The sequence below is a fragment of the Drosophila biarmipes genome, chromosome 3L (genome assembly GCF_025231255.1).
Source record: "Drosophila biarmipes strain raj3 chromosome 3L, RU_DBia_V1.1, whole genome shotgun sequence".
Taxonomy (NCBI): Eukaryota; Metazoa; Arthropoda; class Insecta; order Diptera; family Drosophilidae; genus Drosophila; species Drosophila biarmipes.
The window spans coordinates 2,901,541-2,920,978 of record NC_066613.1 but is presented as its reverse complement, the minus strand read 5'-3'; the positions used below and the strand labels follow the sequence as shown (position 1 = coordinate 2,920,978).

At 35.8% G+C, this 19,438-nt stretch overlaps 1 protein-coding gene across 4 annotated transcripts in view; it reads left to right on the top strand.

Annotated features, from left to right (window-relative positions):
• Nucleotides 1–19,438, top strand: part of LOC108027473 (synaptosomal-associated protein 25) — a 299,679-nt gene that overhangs the window by 103,965 nt on the left and 176,276 nt on the right. Inside the window, exon 1 of one of the 4 annotated variants that reach the window (XM_044092585.2) lies at nucleotides 1,425–1,569. The exons of the other annotated variants lie outside the window; for them this stretch is intronic. The gene's annotated coding sequence lies outside the window, so the exon portion shown is untranslated. Of the gene's footprint in view, nucleotides 1–1,424; nucleotides 1,570–19,438 lie in introns of those variants that run through there. 4 annotated transcript variants of the gene reach the window in all.

The following is a 19,438-nucleotide window of genomic DNA, read 5'->3' as shown; positions in this document are numbered from 1 at the left end:
CATATTATTTTTCCACCAATATATATGATATACATACTCATCCGATTTTGATAAAATTTAATTCGAAATTCAGAACTAATTAAAATATGTTATTTCCAAGCTTAAAAGGTTATATGTCAAAAAGCACAAAAGCTATAATGTTTCATATCATTTTCCAACGAATTTTTCGATCGTTTCTATTACAGCCGTCCAATTTTGATCAAATTTAATTCGAAATTCAGAACAAATTTAAAAGTGTATCCGATCTTAGAAAGGTATATGTTAAAAACACTAAAGATATAAATTTTCATATTTTCCGACTAATTTTTCGATCGGTTTTGATAAAATTTAATTCGAAATTCAGAACTAATTAAAAAATGTTATTTCCATGCTTAGAAGGTTATATGTTAAAAAACACCAAAGATATTTATACCCGTTAATTGTGGAGTAAAAGGGCGTAAAAAACGACCCCATAAAGTATATATATTCTTGATCAGGATCACTAGCTGAGTCGATCTCTCCGTCTGTCCTTATGTCTGTCTGTCCGTATGAACTATTAGATCTCGTTAACTCTAAAAGCTAACATTCAAACTTGGCATGCGGATTCCTGGGCTTCCTGCGCAAGTTTGTTTCCATGCCCACTCTAAAGAAACAAAATTGTAACTGAAATTTGTTTGGCTCATACCTATCGAGTGACCTAAAAAAAAGTGGGCCACGCCCACAAATGGTTAAAATGCTAAAATCTGTCTGCCGGCCACATAACATCTACTGGTGGCGCCCTTAAATATCGCTTTGCTGCTTATATATCTCCTTTTGCTCTCTTAAGCTGAGTAGTCGAAGCACTCAAATACAGCGTTCTCCTCTGTTTTTCCAAAAGTGGTAGATCTAATGTTTTCTTTATTGGGCTCTTTAACATCGTCTAGGATTTTCAAAACAAAAAAAATAACGTTTTGGGAAGTCCCCCAAAATTTTGTTTTGCTTATTGCTTTTGAACGAGGCATCCGATGTCATTCGATGCGTGTTTTGAGTGAGAACACAACTAGGTTGTTACCCAGATTTATTTATCTTTTAGTTTTGCAATACCTTTTCATTTTTTGTTATTTTTATTTCTTTGTGTATGTATTTTTATAACTGACCAAATATGTCTGGCAATATCCAGTTCATTACGTTTGTGACGCAAATCACCAAGCACTTTGTATATATATTATATATCCTTATAAATGAATAATGAACTAGAAAAAAAATCAAAAAGGCAATCAAAGAGGCGCTTAAGGTGTTTGGCACTCCAGCACAAAAAGAAAAAAAAAAGTTTGTTTGTTTTTCTGTATTAAAATTGTTAAACAGAAAAGAAGAAACCGTAACCCATCGCTAACATTACTTTTCACATCTTATCCACCCATTCCCATCCAAGCGACGTCCGGAATAAAAGCATGCAGCTAAATTTTCGTATAAATCCTGCGCGCGCAATTGCCTTAGAACCATTATCGTAATATTTTGTTTAGTTTCAATTTGTCTTTTGGTATTTGGACAGTTCTGTGAATTATTCGAAATTTATATTTATTTACACGTAAAACATAATTAAGCAGCCAGGTACTCCAGTATAATTTATAATTTGCATATTTATTTTTTAAAACTGTTTAAATAAAAAAATATTTTTTCATTTAATTCTATTAGAATCTTTTCCTATAATGTATAAGCGTGTAAATTTAAATTAAATAACAACATCTTGTAAATGATTGGCTTTTGAAATTTTTCGGCTAACTATCATAACTTATGTCTGTGCAACATATGTACTTAAATAAATGTTACTGAGCTGTTGTGCCAAAAGGCTGCCATACCTTAAAAAAACAAGAAAGGAAGATAACTTCCGCAAGCCAAAGTTTGTATACCCTTGTAGTTATAAAAATATTCAACTTTAGTAACACCATGTGCAAATTTTAAGGATTGTTGCTGTCTTCATATTAAAAAAAATTATTTCATTTTTTGTTTAGACCATTTTTTTGACATCTATGTGGTACAGTAATCCGATTTTTATTAAATTTATTTCGAAAATCTTAAAAATATAAAAAAAAAAAGATTTAAATTTTATCAAAATCGGAGGACTTTATCATATAGCTGTCATAGGAACGATCGGAAAATTGGTGGGAAAATAATACGAAACAAATTATAGGACTTTATCATAAAGCCGTCATAGAAAATATCGGAAAATTTGTGGGAAAATAATATGAAACAAATTATAGCTTTGGGGCTTTTTCACATATTATCTTAATATTAATTAATATATATATTTATATTTCTTCTTTTTTTTTAGAATTTCGAAGTCAATTTTATAAAAGTCGGACCACTTTAACACACACAAAAATGGTCTTTGAAGTCAGCAACATTCCTTAAAAATTGTACATAGTGTTACTAAAGTTGATTATTTCTTATAACTGCAAGAAATCTCGGAAGCTATAATAGCTAAAATGTAGTAGTAGAAATTATTTAAAAATAAAAAGAAAATAATTTCGGCAAGCTGATGTTTGTATACCCTTGCAAATATAATAAATAATCAATGTTAGTAACACATGTTAAATTTTAAGGACATTTTTATAAAGAGTGAAATTAAAAAAATGTTTTTTTTTTATTAATTTCATTTAAATTTAGTAATGGTCTGACAGTTTCTCCTCCTCCGATTTGTATTAAATTCTCATTCTATAAAATACAAAAAAATAATATTTTTAATAGTATAAGATAATATGTCACAAAAAAGACCAAAGCCTTAATTATACCCTATACTCGTAGAGTAAAAGGGTATACAAGATTCCTCAGAAAGTATGTAACAGGTAAAAGGAAGCTTTTCCGACCCCATAAAGTATACATATTCTTGATCAGGATCACTAACCGGGTCGATCTAGACTTGTCTGTCCGTCCGTCCGTATGAACGCTGAGATCGCTTCCTACGCAGCGCAAGTTTGTTTCAGCGGGGTGCCACGCCCACTCTAACATCCACAATTCGCAAAAATCTGTAGCGCCTACAGTTCTTATGATTAAAAAAAAAATGAAATGTATATGTCAATACCTATCGATTGAAGCAAAAAAAATGTGACACGCCGCTTTAAAGACCACCAACATGCTCATGCTAGAAGTTTTCTCTTGCTAAAATGTATTTGTCTCTTCGAAACCTTCCAATTGACCTAAAAAAATATTTTCCACGCCCCCTCAAATGCCTTTAAACGGCTAAAACGCTTAAACCTGTTGCCCCCACATAACATTTACCGAAATAATCGGTAGGATGCGCTTTACAATATTTTTTGCTGCTTATATACCTCTATTTTCATTGTCCTTCCTCCAAATGAGTAACGGGTATTTGATTGTTTACCTCTATCCCCACAAAAACAATTTTTTTAAAATTTTAAAATATTCTGCCATTTATCATCTATACAGTAGGTTTTTTAAAGCCCTCTGATATATTCATCAGCATTCTCGCTCGCTCTCATTTAAACCTTATGACGTTTGTATTTATCAGTCACTGATTGTTAAGTGATTTGCTATTTTTTTTTTAAATGTTTATTAATAGGCTTGGCTACTTTTTTCCCTTTTTCATAAAAATTCTTCCTGACATTGTCACCTTCAAAAAATCATAAAAAATATAAGCAAAGTGAATTTTGAAAAATTCTTTTTGCAGTTACTATTATTTTAGTTTGTTCAAACTTGTTGCATAAAAAATTTAAGAAATGTAAGTAAGTCAAGAAGAGAAAAAAATTCAATAACTAGATTTTTACACAAATTCGTAATTTTTTATTAGACTAAATAAGTTAAGAAAAGTATTGATGCCAACAGTTAAACGAAGCAAGTTTAAGTTGCGAGTATATTTACCTTTTATTTTGTGTAAATACTTCTAACCACCCCTGTATTTTTCGGATGAAGCTGGCTTAATGCATAATTAATATACTAAATATTTACCTAAAAGACCTAAAAAAACAAATCAAATTAAAAGTAATTCAGAAATACAAACGCCATAAAGTTTTAATGAGAGCGAGCGAGAAGAATGTTGAAAATATCAGAGGGCTTATTTCATTAAAATTTGAAATCTTGAAAACAAAAAAATGGCTCCAACTTATAAAAATAATCTATTGTGGTTTCAGAGGATTTAATGCAAAAGACATAAAATCAATAGGATGACCACATCTAGTGATGCTGATCAAGAATATATATTCTTCATGGGGTCGGAAACGTCACCTTCTCTGCGTTGCAAACTTCTGACTGCAACAAACCCTCTGCATACCCTTGCAACACCGCCAAAACACACCTATAAAATATTTATATTTAAAAAACAAATATAAATGAAAAACAAATAGAGACGGGACACAAATGAAAATAAAAGGCACAACTAAGAATTAAGGAAATTAGTTAAAATATTAGTTTTTAATACCAGGATAAACGGGTTGAAACGCCAATCAAATGATAAAGTTAATTATAGTTATTACATAGAACCCGAAAGGGCTCGTGCAGACAAAAATTTGATGTACATCGCGGCAAATTTAGAGGATAAACATTTCGAGTTAGTCTAACAGGAACGTTCAATGTTAGGCGGTTTAAAAGATCTGCAGAATTAATATCACCTCTTATAAGATTTTGTATAAAAATAGTACCAAGCATTGTTCTACGATTTACAAGTGTAGGTAAATTAAGCAATGGTAATCTACTCTCGTAGGAAGGAAGCCTTACGTATTGATCCCAGTTCAACCTACGCAGGGCAAATAAAAGAAATTTTTTTTTGTACCGACTCAATACGGTCGATGTGCACTTGATATTGTGGACTTCAAACCGACAAACAATATTCCAAAATAGTACGGACAAGGGAGGTAAATATTATTTTGGTCGCATAAGGGTCATCAAATTCTTTTGACCAACGCTTTATTGTGGCAGTCAAATTAATGTTTAGGGTCCAGAAGAACACCTGAATCGTTAACTGAATAAATACGGTCAAGTGGCGTATGTTTAAGAAAGTAACTGATAAACGTAGGAGTACCCCTATAAAGAGTGATAACATTGCATTTAAGGCAGTTCAAATTTAGAAGGTTGTACTCACACCATCCATTAAAACAATCAATATCCGACTGTAAGTTAAATCCCGCCGCTATATCATTATATGATAAACAAAGCTTAACATTATCAGTATACATTAGTACAAGAGAATGTGTTATGATTGAGGAAAGATCGTTAAGAAACAAAGTAAACAGCAAAGGGCCCGAATGACTACCCTGAGGCACTCCAGTTGTCACGTAGATCAATTTTGAAACAGTATTTTTGAATATAACCCTCTGAGTCCTACCATTCAAGTAACATGAAATCCAAGATAATAGATTACCAGGAAACCCAAGCTGATCTAATTTAAATAAAAGAAGTGAGTGGTTAACGGAGTCAAAGGCCTTACTAAAATCTGTATATACAATGTCAGTCTGCATTTTTTTCTTAAACCCATTTATTACAATAGATGACAATTCAAGAAGATTTGTGGTGATCGATCTTCGCTTAACAAATCCATGCTGACACGGTGATTAAGCGAGGAACATATATGTTGCAAATGAGAAGTTATAATACGTTCAAATGCTTTAGGAATTGCCGACAATTTAGAAATACCTTTATAATTTTGGGCATCTGCCTTCGCACCTTTTTTATGGAGTGGAATAATAAAAGAGTCCTTCCAGATAGAAGGAAAAACTGATGATGAAATAGACAAATTAAAAAGTTTTTATTAAATGCGATTTATATATAATAGCTCGGACTAAAATAATAATGAAAAACTTAATTGTAAAAAAGAAAAAGTGTATACAGACTAGTATTACCTAATTTTAATAGCCAAACAACACAATAAAAAACAATTGGTTAAAAGTAAGACGTTATTGAAAAGGCTTTACAAAGTCGCTTTGCTGCTTTCATACCTCCATTTCCCTTTTGCTTCCTTGAGCTGAGTAAAGCGTATCTGATAATCGAGGTACTCGACTATAGCGTTCTTCATTGTTTATTTTGTAAAGTTTTTAATTCTCATAAGGCGCAGTAGTACAAAAATGAATTCTATCTCACTTTCCCGAAAAGTTGGCTTTTAATACCACTAGCAAATATTGTTAAATGTCAATGTATTACGGTTTTTGTATTATTTTCATAATAATATTCATAGTTTATGGCCGTAAATAGATGTAAACGTATCAAAAAAAAAAACAAGAAAGGAAGTTAACTTCGGCAAGCCGAAGTTTGTATACCCTTGCAGCTATAAAAAATAATCAATAATTTTATTAAATTGAACTCGAAATTCTTAAAAGTATAAAAATTCCCAATATTATAAGATAATATGTCAAAAAGCACCAAAGCTATAATTTGTTTCACATTATTTCCCTCCAATTATCCGATCGTTGCTATGACAGCTATATGATATAGTTTGATTTTTATAAAATTTAATTCGAAATTCAGAACTAATCGAAAAATGTTAATTTCAAGCTCATAAGTTTATATGTTAAAAAACACGAAAGATATAATTTTTATTTCATGTTTTCCTATTAATTTTCCGATCGTTCCTATGGCAGCTATATGATATAGTCGTCCGATTTTGATAAAATTTAATTCGAAATTCAAAGCTAAATAAAAAATGTTATATCCAAGTTTAGAAAGATATATAGTAAAAAACACGAAAGATATAATTTTAAATTAAATTAATTTTAAAATTTTTTGCCCGATAGTTCCTATGGGAGATATAAGATATAGTTGTCCGATCCGGTTCCGACTTATATTCTACCTGCAATAGAAAAAAGACTTTTGGGAAAGTTTCAGCCCGATACCTTTAAAACTGAGAGACTAGTTTGCGTAGAAACGGACGGACAGACGGACGGACAGACGGACATGTCCAAATAGACTCGTCTTGTGACGCTGATCAAGAATATGTTTACTTATACTTTATGGGGTCGGAAACGTCTCCTTCACTGCGTTGCAAACTTCTGACTGAAATCATTATACCCTCTGCAAGGGTATAAAAACACGACCGTTCCTAAGGCAAATATATGATAAATTTATATATGATATACTATATGATAAACGTTGATGCACTTCGAGCAAAACAAATATAGACGGGACACAAATGAAAATAAAAGTCACAACTAAGAATGACGCAAATCAGTAAAATTATTAATTTTTATTACAGGGATAGATGTTAAAGTGCGAAATAAATGATAAATGTTGTTATAATTATTACATAGAACGCGAAAGGGCTATGCAGACAAAAATTTGGTGTACATCGTGGCAAATTTTGATAACGATAAGTAAATAAAGCAATAGTAATCTACTTTATTAGGAAGGTACACTTAAGTTGTGATCCGACTTCAAACTCCAAGGTGAAAAAGAATACATTTTTTTGTACCGACCCAATACGGTCAATATGCACTTGATATTGTCCAAATTGACGAACAATATTTTTTGGAAAGTAACTAATAAACGTAGGAGGTCCCAATTTAAAAAGTTGCACTCATACCATCTTAAAAATAATCAATATCTGACTGCTAGTTAAAGTCCTCCGCTACACCTTTATACGATAAACATTTTTAAACATTTTTTTAAAAATTATAATTGTCTAAGTCGGCTTGCCCTTTTGAGTGGATAATATTTAATTTATTTCCATATTTGGTTTTTCTTAAAAATATTTCAAATTTTCATTCAAAAATTAATATGATTTGCGTGCCTTATAAATTAAGAAAATTTGAGATTTTGGGGCTAGTTGTATGTTTACTGAAATACGCGTTCTTTATAAGTATAAAACAAAGTGAATTCCAAAGTAAACAGGACTTAAAAAAAAAAGAAAGAACAAATAGTTTTTTCGGCAAAATTAATTTATTTTATTCAAAATATAGTCCTTCTGCTTTAATACAGCGGTCCAAAAGCATGTCGGACGAGTGTTTTAGCTCGTTGCCCGGTATGGCCGCCAGTATGCCGATGCAAGCCTTTTGAATGGCCTCTAAGTCTGCATAACGCTTTCCTTTCAACGGCAAATGCATTTTTCCGAAAAGGTAGAAGTCGCACGGTGCCATATCAGGTGAATATGGGAAGTTGTTGATGGTTAAAATGTGATTTTTGGTCAAATAGTCGGACACAGGCGTCGATTGATGAGACGGCGAATTATCGTGCAACAAACGCCAACTTTCATCTTCGCGATATTCGGGCCGAACTCGTCGAATACGGCGCACCAAACGCTTCAAAACTCCAAGGTAGAATACCGCATTAACGTTTTGGCCGGATGGAACAAATTTTTTGTGGACAATACCATTGGGATCATAAAAACAAATCAGCATTGTCTTCACTTTTGACTTCTCCAGGCGCAAGTTTTTGGGTTTCGGCTCGTTCGGCGCCTTCCATTCAACACTCTGGCGTTGGGTTTTGGGATCGTATTAAGAACACCAAGTTACGCCACCAGTCACAATCTTGTAAAGGAAGTTTTAGTCGTTTTTTGCCTTTTTAATTATGTCCTTCGAATGTTGAATTCTGAGCAATTTTTTGACGTCAGTCAATTTGTGCGGAACAAACCGTGCACACACCTTTTTAAGCCCAAAGGTTCGGTCAAAATGCGATAAATCGATGTTTTGGAGATGTTCAATTATATTTCCATTAATTTCAATGATGATTTCGGCTGATTTTTTATGAACTCACGCACAGTTTCGATGGAATTTTCGGTGGTAACAGATATTGGTTGGCGACCACTGTGAAAACGTTAAAACTACTGGTGCACTCTGCTACGTGATAGGCAATCATCGCCATAAACTTGTTTTATCAATTGAAACGTTTCGGTAAAAGTTTTACCTATTTTAAAACAAAATTTAATGTTGGCTCTCTGTTTGAAGCTCATTTTCGCACTGATGTCAAAAACATACTGACACTTAAAACGCAATAACCCCACTTCCAATAGATGAAATGTGAAATTTTTACTGTAAGTCGATAAGCGATAGCAGATTCTAACGCACTATTGACATATAGATGGCGCCACTAGAGGGCGCTAGATTAAAAAGGTCCTGTTTACTTTGTAACTCACCTTGTATTTTAAAATGAAACAAGAAAAACGCTTTATTCGTTGTTTAAAGATTTCATAGATTATGAATATTTAGTGTAAATAGCCTAAACATTCAGGAATCATTTAACTTATTGTTTACAAATCCACAAATGAAATTTAAATTATATATTAATGAACGCCACAGACGAAAGGACACGTAGAGAGAATAAATAGGAAAAGATGTACAATCAATGAAATAAATAATTTAAACTGTTTTTAAGTGTGTCGCAAATGATGTCAATAATTTTTAAAACAAAAACTTTTGGTATCAAACAAAAACACTTTTTAACGAGGTAAAGGTCTACCGACGCTCCTTGAACAAACAAAGCAACAAATGCTGATATCAGAATTTTAGTTTGTTAAATCTTAATCGATGTAAATTTGAATTTTCAAACTATCCGAAACAGTGTTAAAACTTTGTGAATGCGTAATTCAAGCGTAAGTCATCGGCATCGGTACGTCTAAACTCAATGGAGACATCAACGGATTCTGAAATTGCCCTTAAATAGGGCAAATTGTATTTTTTCTCCTGTAATCACCGAAAGCTCTCTCTTAAGAGATTTAGCAACAATAACGCCAACTTATTCTCCCGGCCCAGATACTTTTTAATTTGTCTAGTTCATCATCAGTTTTCCTTCTATCTGGAAGGATTCTTTAATTATTCCACTCCATAAAAATATATAAATATATAAATTAATTTCTAAAACTAAAATTAATAATTAAAATTCCATCGAAACTGTGCGTGAATTCATAAAAATTCAGCAGAAATCATCATTGAAATTCATGGAAATAGAATTGAACTGCCTTAAATGCAACGTAATAACTTTTTGTAGGGGTACTCTTACGTTTATCAGTTACTTTCCCAAAAATACGCCACTTGACAGTATTTATTCAGTTAACGATTTAGGTGTTCTTCTGGACCCTAAACTAAAATTTGACTGTCACGTAATGTCCACTATTAACAAAGCCATGAGTGCTCGTGGGTTTATAAGCGTTGGTCAAAAGAAATTGATGACCCTTATACAACCAAATTGTTATTTACCTCCCTTGTCCGTCCTATTTTTGAATATTGTTTGTCGGTTTTGAGTCCACAATATCAAGTGCACATCGACCGTATTGAGTCGGTACCAAAAAATTTTTTCTTATTTGCCCTGCGTAGTTTGAACTGGGATTAAAACGTAAGGTTTCCTACCTACACATGTAAATCGTAGAACAATGCTTGGTACTATTTTTATTATAAAATCTTATAAGAGGTAACAATAATTCTGCAGATCTTTTAAACCGCGTAACATTCAATGTTCCTGTTAGACTAACACAAAATTATTATCCTCTAAATTTGCCACGATGTACATTACATTTTTGTCTGCACGAGTCCCTTCTCGTTCTATGTAATAACTATAACAACCTTTATTATTTAATTTGCATTTCAGCTGCTATCCCGGTATTAAAAACTATAATTTTAACTAATTTGCTTAATTCCTAATTATGCCTTTTATTTTCAATTGTGTCCCGTCTCTATTTGTTTTATGTATCTTCCTCGCGAACTCGTATTTGCGTAACAAGCACGAGCTTGGTGTCGTTGGGCCACTTGTTTGTACTGTTCGAAATGCAGCAAACCTTTCTTCCCTACAAGATCGTAGAACAACTAGCGCACTAGTTTTTTTTTGTGACCTGCTGTCCTCCAAAATAAAAAGCCCTGAATTACTGGGCAGCATAAGTTTTCTGTGCCTGGTAGGTAGGGCTTTTGAACCCGCCTATTTCGGCCTTTAGAGCAATTATGCTTTTAATGAGTCTCTATGTAGTCTTATAGTTTTGAAACAAACTTCCATCCCAAGTGCGGCTGAACCCATGCTCCCCCAGAAATTTAATTCAGAAAACCCTTTAAAGTTACCTTTTGTCCCTAAGTATTTAGCTTAGTAATGGTCAAGTAGCCAGTTAAATTTTCAACTGTTGGCAAAGAAATAATAAGTATTTTTTATCACCATCTTGTTACTAGGCCATAATGGCCTATATTTATTACGTTATGGGCATGATCCCTCTAGGTATACTATGTAAAAATCCATTTTGTTACCCATTTGTGGGTCTGAAAGCAACGTACTTAAAAAATTTAAAACATATTTTAAAACCATTTGATTGCAGTTGGTTGCAATCATGATATCATAATCCTAAAATATAATTACCAAAACATTGAAATCTTAAAAACTTAAACTGCCCCATCGTTCTAACCAATTACGTATATTTGATCTACTCTTTTACAATAAATATGTGAAAATATCCGTTTCTTTAATTCAACTTCGTAATCTCTGTTTTTGCAAAAAGTTTGTATAATAAATCATCGATCAATGGCTAACACAATACTCACTAACTTTTTCATGACGGGATCATCAGGCTTGTATGCATTTATATACCACAATTTATACTGCACTGCATTTCGCAAGCTTCTAAAGCAAGACCTTAAGTTCTCTTTCCAAAGGCTTTCAAAGACAATTAATTAAATTATTAATTGTTGTAATTCGACAAATAAAATTTTGGGACACAAGGCTTTCTGCATTGATTGAATAATTTTCAATTTACGATTTAAAATATAATGTTTGTTCCCAAGGGTGCAAAATGAAAAGAACACAAAAAAGGGCCCAGTGACTATCACTGGCTATGAGAATTGCTGATCAACATATCATATTGAATCAACATTTCATTATCTCGACGGCACACTGACCCACTAAGCCGATCAGATATTGTTGGACTGTCAGCCCAGACCCACTGCGCTAACTGCTATTATTATCAAAAATCACTGACCTACTCTAGAATAATTGTCATTTCTCTAAACTGGCGTGAACAAAGTATTGCATAGGACAATACCAACATAAGAATAAATCAGTTATCAACGCAATAATAGCTCTGCGGTTCTACTTCTTACCTCTAGGAAAAGGGCTCGTAACGTAGTATTGGGGAATTCAGTATTAGTGTATAACCCATGCAGTATTAGTGTGTAACCAACAGCGTCATCAAAGTTTAGGACCTGTTCCTTATTTGAAATTTGAATTGCGCTCCTACAGTCTGCTTATTATTTTGTTATTCAATACTATTAATCGAGTACACTAAAGAATATCGAGAACATAAAAGAACATGGGGTCTTTCTTAAAAAGCATAAAGTAAGAAATAACGACGCTACCAAGAGAGAGCAGCAAGTCGAAAAGTGAGGAAGTCGTCCAGTGCGTAGTTCCGCGAAGAAGTCGGTTTTAAAGACATACATATACGTTACATCAAGAAACAATTCGTTCATTAAAGTTTTAAGTAACATACTGTAACTATTCCCAAAGTAAACTAAATTTGTATTATCCCACAAATTTAATGGGGGCTCGTCCGGGATTTAGTTTCAGAAAAGTGAATATACCCTTAATGCGCTTACATACAATAAAACTTGATATAAAAAAGAAATTCTTGCCAAATTTTCACGTGTGTGAGCAACGAGACGTCGCACTCATCGGAAAGTTGGCGGCAGATAAAGCTTTACGTGTATTAGGGACGCTGGGTTCTCAATGAAGATGAATACTAGAGAGAAAGGGACGATTATTACCCACAATCAAAAAGTAAAGCGACAACCACAAAAATTTCGACAAGACGAGCATATCATTCACCAGAGAGAAGCGGCTAGTAGAATTTGGCTATCAGAGATGCGCTACCAGAGACGCGCTGACAGTCGAAATTTTGGAACTTGCCAAACCTGCTAAGAGACGGACTACACCAGAAGCACTGCCGAGTGAGCTTCACCAGATGAAGTCCTCCAGTCCTATACGAGAAGGGCTACCAGGGAAGACCAACCAGACGAAGGGCTACCAGAAAAGCGGCTCCAATCGGGTCTAACAGAGAGACTAGAGTCTCTTCAGAAGCGGTCCTGCCAGGAGAGATCATACCGAAACAGAGAAGCATTGCCCGAGAAGAGCTGGAAGAAGATCTGCAAGAGGACGTGATTCCAAGAGCTGTGCCGTCGAGGGCGCACAGAAACAAAAGTTATTTCAAGACGAAGTGCCAACTTGCTAAAGTTGGAAGAGCTGACGAAGACCACAGCGCTACCCAGTGCTGCAACGAAAACTTGAGTACCTTCTTTCCATTCATTTTAACTTCTTAATATTTCGACAAAAATTTGTTTATGTAAATTGATTTTGTAGAGAATAAGTAAACGACATCTTATCGTAACCATGGACGCAAGATCTATTTTAGCGCTGACAGTACCTCTACTGAAAGAAAAGCTGAGTGAGTTGGGCTTGAGTACGGATGGTAGGAAAAGCACATTGCAAGATAGACTTTTAGATCATTTCCAGGTGCCAGATACTGTTGATTTCGAAAAAGAAGAAAATTAAAGCGAGGTTGGTTCACAGAGTACTGAATTCCAAGATGCTGTCAACTTCTCGAGTTCCAGGTTTACCTTAAGAAACGTTCAGGATAGCATTTCAAGTTTTTCGGGATCAGATCAGCTGGACATTAACCATTGGTTAATCGAATTTGAGGATGTAGCTGTAACAGTTGGTTGGGATAATCTACAAAAATACATCTACGCAAAACAAGTTTTAAGAGGAGCAGCTAAGCTTTTTATTAGAAGTTTGACAGGAGTGCGTGGTTGGAATATACTAAAATCTGAGCTACTAAAGGAGTTTAAAAAGCAATTGTGTTTAGCCGATGTTCACAAAATGTTAAGGCATAGAGAAAGGAAAGCAACAGAGACATGCTTGGTGTATTTGTACAGTCTGATGGAACTGAGCAAGCCCATTAAGCTAGAGGAAGAGAGTTTGGTGTCTTACTTTATTGAAGGAGTCCCTGACAGCAGATCAAACAAAGCCTGCTTATATAGAGGCAATGCTATACATAAGGATGAAAAGAAAGTATATCAGCACAATATCCAAAAGCAAGCAAAGGAGGGTCATTGTGCAAGACAATGCGTCGATGAAGTTATTTGCTACAAGTGCCACAAAACCAATAAGGCAGGAAATATCCTTAAGGATATATCCCCAAAAGCAGGTCTTATTTACAAAAGCTTCAGCGCTCACAATATTTCTTTTAGAGCCATGGTAGATTCTGGCAGTGATCTGAGCCTCATGAGAGAAGATGTGTTCAGAAAATTCGAAAGTCTTAAGCCTACGAAAGAGATCAAACTTTTTAAAGGCATTGGGAAAGGAGAGTTGATCATCATAGGAAGTTTTGACCTTGATGTTTTCCTTGACAATATTAGCTTTACAAAAACCTTCCACGTAGACAAACGGGATGAGTTAGAGTATACAACTATCGTTGGAAACAAGATCCTCCAGAAAGTTGACATTTTGTTCAGCACAAATGGAATTCGCTTCATTGCAAAAACTACCGAAGCTGAATTTGCTGAAACTTTCAAGTCGATGTGCGTCCCAGAGATGATTGAGGAGCAAAGCGTAGTTGACAGAATCGGTTTGAGTCATTTGGATAGTCTCAAAAAATCGAAGGTAGAAAAACTTATCAGAGGATACGAACCGAAACGGACAATTATGTCTCCAGTCGAGATGAAAATAATATTGGAAGATGATGTTTCAATATTTCAACATCCGAGGCGAACATCCTTCTAATTGATAAACAAGTTCAGGATTGGCTAGATGCTGGGATCGTTATTCAAACGTTTCTGTTGCGATTATAAGAGGCTCAATCTGAAGATAAAAAGGGACAACTTTCCGATGGCGTTAATCGATGACGTGCTAGATCGTTTGCTGGGTTCCAAAGTTTTCACCACCCTAGATTTAGTCAACGGATTTTTTCACGTGCCAATCGTAGCTGAGTCCAGAAAATTTACTTCCTTCGTAACACATAACGGACAATATGAGTTCACGCACGTCCCATTTGGTATAAGCAACTCCCCCGCAGTATTTTGGCCCTATGTAGGTGCTGTGCTAAGTGACCTGATGTAATCCAACAAAATCGTCGTCTACATGGACGACATTATCATACCAACAGCAGATGAGGAATCAGGACTATCAGTATTGAAAGAAGTCTTAGAAGTCGCATCTAGAGCAGGGTTGCGCATCAAGTGGGAGAAAGGTCAGTTTTTGAAGCGAAAAATCACATTTCTTGGATACCTAATCGAAAACGGAACGATTGCTCCAACAGACGGCAAGGTCAAGGCAGTTGTCAACTAGTCGGCCCCGCAAAGCAGAAAGGCACTTGAGCGATTTTTGGGACTAACATCTTATTTGCATCGTTTCATGAAAGACTATGCTCTGGAAGCAAAACCCTTAAGTGATCTACTCCGCAGGATCGACAAGTCGCGTGACGGGAGAAACATTCAGCTCGACGATCAGTGCTTAATTAGCTTTGAAAATCTGAATAGCCATTTAGTCACACTTTAGTTCTTAGACTGTACGATCCTTGTGCTGTAACTGAAGTTCATACGGACACGAGTAAATTCGGATTCGGTGGAATCCTCATGCAAAAGGACTTAGAAGATCAACTACTTCACCCAGTAGAATTTATGAGCAGAAAGACTACACGGTGCGAAGAAAAATACAGCGCGTACGAGCTTAAAGTATTAGATGTCATCAACGCTGTTAAGAATTGACGCATTTACCTGTTGGGAATAATCAATTACAATTATCACCGACTGCGTAGCATATGCGATGACCATGAAAAAAGACGATGTTCCACCAAGAGTCGCCAGATGAGCTATTTAAGTTTAGATGAAACACGTCAATGCGCTCAGACGCCTAACTTGCTTTCTTATCGAAGATTCGACAAAATATCGTTTAAGAGAATCACAGAAGAACAAGGAAGAGTGAATTAAAGCCGTGAAAGCAGTTCTAGATATTACAGAAAGTTACGAGGATTTTTTCGTTAGAAACAACATTCTGTATAAAGATGTTGCGAAAGAGCTTTTAGTCGTCCCAGAATCCATGCATGGAGAAATAATTGGAATTGTACAGCGCGAAGGCCACTATGGCACTAAGAAGACTCGAGAGCTAGTTGAAAAATGCTATTACATTCAGAACATTAAAGATAAACTCTTGACGAACCTTTCCACTTTATCTTGAATGTCTTAGTGTAATAGACTCAAAGAGAGGAAAAAAGGAAGGACTGTTGACGCCAATTGACAAAGTCCAAGAACCTCTGGGTACTTACAAAACTGATCATGTCGGTCCTCTTACCGAATCCAAAAAGAAATACAACCACATTTTAGCTGTCGTTTGGTTATATCCAACGCGTTCAACAGCCACTGACGAAGTATTGAACAGGCTGTGTTTTTCCATTAGCAATTTTCGGAAACCCTCGGCGCATCGTTACAGATAGAGGAACCGCATTTACGTCCAGCACCATTAGGGACTATTGCAGAGACCAAGGAATCCAATTGTTACACATAAAAACAGGTATGCCGAGAGGTGATGGACAGGTCGAAAGGATCCATAAAATTGTTATAAGCAAACTTTGTCAGAATAATCAAGCGAACTGGTATTGCCACGTGGATAAAATCCAACAAATCATTTATGACAAACCTCCCAGAATGACAACATACTCTCTCTCCCTTTAAAATCCTTACTGGATTAAATATGCGTAAAAAAGATGACGACATTAGAAAGCTTTTCGACGATATGGAAATCGGAATTTAAGGAATTTAGTATTAGTTTATAACCCTTGCAGCGTAAGAGTAACAGCGACATCAACGGATTAGGCCCTGTTCCTTAATTTGAGCTTGAATTGCGCTCCTACAGTCCGTCTATTTTTTTGTTATCCAATACTATTAATCGAGTACACTAAAGAATATCGAGTACGCTAAAGAATATCGAGTACATAAAAGAACATGGGGTCTTTCTTAAAAAGCATGGAGTAAGAAATAGCGACGCTACCAAGAGAGTGGAGCAAGTCGAAAAGTGAAGAAGTCGTCCAGTGCGTGGTTCCGCGAAGAAGTTGGTTTTAAAGACATACATATAAGTTACATCAAGAAACAATTCGTTCATTAAAGTTTTAAGTAACATTCTGTAACTATTCCCAAAATAAACTTAATTTGTATTATACCACAGTAATATACTATCTCAAATAGTAGCTTACCTCCGTTAGCTTAACCTCAGCACAGTTAATATATCGCCTGTTGTCCGCAATGTAGTAACGACATTCGCGACGCGATCGTCCTGTCATAATAGAAGTGTCTACATGTTTGGCACAAACATCCTTTACCAACAAATGGTCACATTATAGCAACCCCTTTCAAATAAAAGCTGAACCTCGAAATCTAAAGGACTTGTTAGTTAGGTGACCCTGTGAATTAATTGCCCAAATTCAGTTTCGTACAGGAGCAGGCGGCCTTCGAAGTAGCTCGCTTTTATTCGCTGTGTATACACTGGGATATTTAGATTGCTCATTACATTTAACGTGTGGTGCCAGCTAGCGGAGTTAAATGCGATTTTAACATCCAATGTTGCCGCTGTGCAATCTTGCCGTACAACAACTACTGGCTTTGTCTGCGATTTTGCACAGTTTACCAACGACCTCGGTGGTAGATAGCTCCATTCAGTGTTGACATGTGTTTTACATGTCAACATACTCTTTAGTATTTGCGTTTATGGCAATTTTGAGAACTTAATTCGGTATTCCATCTGGTCCCGGTGCCTTGTTGTCCAGTATTGTCTTCAGTATCCCGAGGACTTTTTCCGCACTTGTTAGCCTTATGATCTTCGTGTTCACGATCTGTGAGGTTATTCCCATACTCTGCTGCTCAGGAAATAGTGTTATTGTTTCCTCAGGGAGCAGGAGTAAATATGCAACTTCGTAAACATCTGTTTTCTATTCTAGAATGTGACCTTTTCAGATGTTCTGCCATACTACATTGGTATTAGAGCTAGTATTATATGGTAATCTAGTATTATTATGATTGTTGCTTGCCGACTTTTTGGGGGTAATTTAATAGCGTCGATAATCGGGCATCGCATATGGTCGCATAGGAAACAACAACAAACAGTGAAATAACCAAACATCGCCCGCGTTGAAGCGCTGCAGGCCTTCAAATAATGGGAAGAGGTGACAAATAATGTACGTATTGTTTTTATACTCCTTGCTTGGTTTTTACTAGGACGCGAGCTAAGCACTGCTTCCTCTTCACCCAGGATCGTCTGGATTTCTTCCTCCTTCAGCAAGGTGTTTTTGACGGATCTCAGAAGAAGGTGTTTGGCGGACATTACGGCGGCCTCGCCTAGGTACCCAAAATGAGACCGGGACGGAATGAAGACGAACTCAACAACCTTCACATAGGATGATGAATTTTTAACTACTTGTGGGAGCGGATGATTTGAGGCAATAGGAACCGTATGGGCGATCACTGGCGGTTTCATTTTGAAATGGCTTTCGAGGGGCGTGTCAGCCAAGTGCTGAATAACTGGCCAATGAGTCTAGTTCATGGACAATAACGATGGGCTTTCAATCTAAAACGTCGTATCGAGATCTTTGACCGTAGTTCCTCGAGAAGGTAGGTCCGCTGGGTTAATGCTGGGTTCTACCCTGGATTTGGCTGTTAGCAACCTAGCTTTTATCCTTTCTGAGGTCAGTGACCTTACGTACTGATAAAATCCGATAGCATCTTCTGACGCATTCGAAAACCCATGGATTTGAAGGTTCCACCAAACTGAGATCCGACATGCCGAGGGATGTTTAAAGTTGCTAAACCTGTAACCATCTTCCAACGATGCAGTACGTCTGCGCGTATTTCGTCGATCCATCCAATTTATAGCGACCATAGTTTTTGAGTTAGAATTTTAGCAAGGTTATCGATAGGGCAAGTGAGTCGTAACAGATCGAACAGCCGCGCTGAAAATGAAAGCATGAATCGCTTAGTGGTTGGGTCTTCGAGCTGTAGATTCTGAGCGTTGAATTAAAATGTTTCCTTTTTTTTTGTATCTGCGTTTTGTCCAACAAGGACTTCTGACTTGGCGACCAGTCGTTTGTTGAGGGTACAATTCGGCGCACATTTATCCAAGACTAACCTTCGGAGTCTAAACTCTCTATGATTTCCCCTCGCAATTTCTTTAATCCCGCATGGAATTGGCCCCATGTGAGGTCCCTGAGTGCTTGTGACGTATTTGTCCTTCGCTAAGGAAATCGAAAAACAAGTCAGCGCCGATCAGTATGTCGACACGTTTGGGCTTGTTAAAGTAAGAGTCTGCTAGGAAGACATCATAAGGAATCCAACCGAAAAAGATTGTTCTTGTTTCTGGACGATACCCTGAGATCGACGGTAAAATTATCCATTCAACTGTCTCTTCGAAGTAGTTAAATCGCGACCCAATTGTCGTCGCGGAATTCCCAATGCCTGATTATTTGCAGATTATTTACCAATTATTCCGTAATAAAATCAACCTGTGACACTGAGTCTAGCAAAATCCTAGCGCACAG